This window comes from Osmia lignaria, unplaced genomic scaffold (assembly GCF_051020975.1).
Source record: "Osmia lignaria lignaria isolate PbOS001 unplaced genomic scaffold, iyOsmLign1 scaffold0048, whole genome shotgun sequence".
NCBI lineage: Eukaryota > Metazoa > Arthropoda > Insecta > Hymenoptera > Megachilidae > Osmia > Osmia lignaria.
This window is the reverse complement of record NW_027478189.1, coordinates 210,001-212,500: the sequence shown is the minus strand read 5'-3', so window position 1 is coordinate 212,500 and position 2,500 is coordinate 210,001. Positions and strand designations below refer to the sequence as shown.

General features: G+C 44.0%; 2 non-coding genes across 2 annotated transcripts in view; both read right to left on the bottom strand.

Annotated features, from left to right (window-relative positions):
* Window positions 1–829: 829 nt before the first annotated feature.
* LOC143307228 (5.8S ribosomal RNA) lies at window positions 830–984 on the bottom strand. The gene has a single exon (XR_013064424.1). It is a non-coding gene; the product is annotated as a 5.8S ribosomal RNA (ribosomal RNA).
* A 1,494-nt stretch (window positions 985–2,478) lies between these two features.
* The window catches only part of LOC143307239 (small subunit ribosomal RNA), a 1,924-nt gene continuing 1,902 nt past the window's right edge, over window positions 2,479–2,500 (bottom strand). Inside the window, exon 1 of the ribosomal RNA XR_013064435.1 lies at window positions 2,479–2,500. This exon is cut by the window's right edge and continues 1,902 nt beyond it. This is a non-coding gene — a ribosomal RNA (small subunit ribosomal RNA).

Here is a 2,500-nt window from a genome sequence, read left to right as displayed (position 1 = left end):
AACAACCATTTTTATCTTGGAGCGGAGCGTTCCTTTACTCGTTAGATTTGTCTTGTCGCGTGTGTATTCGCTTTTTCGACGCTTTTTAACCATTTAACTTGTTTAGCGAAGCTAAACGCACAGACAGACAAAAAAAAAGGAACAGCATCGCGCGTCAAACAGCGACGACCCATCTGAAGCGATCTTTCATTTATACACCGTTTGTAAACAGAGAGATGTATAAAGCGCGGGGAATCATTCGAAACCCTGGGGCTATTCGAGCTTGCATTTCAGCAAATTATCATCTCAAACATTTCACTCGTTTGCTTTTTCTAAATTTATAGGAGAGCTTCTTTCGTTTATTTTTGACACACCTTTCGTAAATATCGTTTCTGGCAACGTCGGGAGCGTGGATTTCTACAAGTGAACAATCGCGCCGATCCGATAACTTCCAGCAGGATGGAGAATCTTTATAGATTATCTTCCGAGAACTCGGTGCTTTCACGGGCGGTCGTTTATAAATTTTAACGAACGACTCGCGCGCCGTGACGCACTTGCGCTAGTTCGAAGAGATATTTCGAAATTTGTTTCTCTCCTTTAACGGCCTGCATTTAGTGTATCGGTTGCGATTTTCGTCACATCGTTTCCACGACAAACGCCGACGAACTGCCCAACTATCGCTCGTACGTTGCGACTCTTTCTTTGTTTATCGTTCATTCATTCTTTCAATTTCGTTCGATAATCCCGCTCCGAAACGTTCTACTTTCGTTGAACGACGGCGAGATGTTTAGAAAGAAATGAATTACTCTTTTTTCGAGAAGCAAACGCAAGCAGTCTTTTGTTAAGAAAACGACCCTCAGCCAGGCGTGGTCCAGGAATTGTATCCGTGGACCGCAATGTGCGTTCGAAATGTCGATGTTCATGTGTCCTGCAGTTCACACGTTGACGCGCAATTAGCTGCGTTCTTCATCGACCCACGAGCCAAGTGATCCACCGTTCAGGGTAATCGTAAAATTTTGTATTTCAAACTCTTTAGATCTTTAGAGTGTTATTTTCATTATTAACACGCATCACATTCGATACCCACATCACTCTCCCACCCGGCGCGTGCGGGAGAGCGAATTCGGGCGTCGCCAACGTATTTGTTTGTTTGTTCGATCGTTGACGACACGATCGCGTCCAAGGACGGAAACCGTCGGAGAAACGCCCAGTGGCACGCTCCTCTCGACGGTCGGGCGTAAAGTACATTTAAAAACCTTGAAAAGTACGAACGCACACAAGGAATGCGAGCGCGCGTCCTGTCGCTGAATCGTGGGTTGCGAGATTCGAACAGACACACGGCCGGCGACGATCGGTCTAACTAATGGACACATAGTTTTTCAAAGACTCGCTATCGTCGCTTCTCAGCCGGTCCGTAAACAACACACATCGATCAGGCGGACGCACGAATCTTACCACGGTGCGTGTTTCGTAGATTCCAGGTTACCCGCAAGTACCTCTCTCTCTCCCTCTCGAAAGAGGAATCTCGATCCGTCCTTTTTGGACAATGGAGAAATCTTTTTATCGCAACACGGATGGCAAAGAAACAACCAAAGCGTAGGAGCGTGGGGACGAGAGCGACGAAAAGAACGTCGCGAAAACAAAGTTTCGACGGTTGCTCGTTCTAATACATCGTAGTTTCAACTCTCTCAGTTTTAACCACTCCTAGACGCTTCGTAAACTTTTAACAATTCTTCGCCTCCGCGAGTTTCATTTCGAATAGAGCGAACGCAACACGGACCAAAAAAACTCCGGTGATGCCAGATCATTTAGCAAAGATCAGACGGCGGGTCATCTGTATTCCTTTTCTCTCTTTTTTATATCTTTCCATTTAACTAGGGTGTCGCAACGACGGGTACATTTATATATTTATATATATTGTATTTCAATTTTAATGATCCTTCACTTTCGGTTTGTAATAATATGATCCTTCTTTCATTTCGATCCTTCATATTGTAGGTTAACCAACAGAAGTTTGTTTTTTTACGACTTGTATTTTTGTGGTTTGTTTGTTTGTTTCTTACGACTTGTTTGTACCCGATCAAGTAGACGACGACCCATAAGTATAAGTTAGAGAGATAAAGGTCGAGAGACCTCACGCAAGCGTCTTTTACTTCCATTCACATCAGCCAGAGAGAAATGGTCCGGCGTCGTGCTCTTTGGCGCCGTTGGTCGCACAGTTTTTTTGCCGGCGGTTCCGAACGGACGGGAGAAACGCGATGAGTAATCAAAGCGACCTCCGCACGTAACCGTGTCGGTGTAATTTTACCGCATCGCAGCGTTTTGGTATTTGTTTCTTATTGGCTCGAACCCGAGATTTATGTGTTTTGTGTCATGTATATGGTATTATTTATTATATCTTTCTCGTTTTGTATAATTTTTGGTCCGAGCTCAATAAACTTTTATATCGCTTTATCAATGATCCATTCAGTTAGGTTTTCTCTTGTATTTTTAATTTGTTAATGATCCTTCCGCAGGTTCA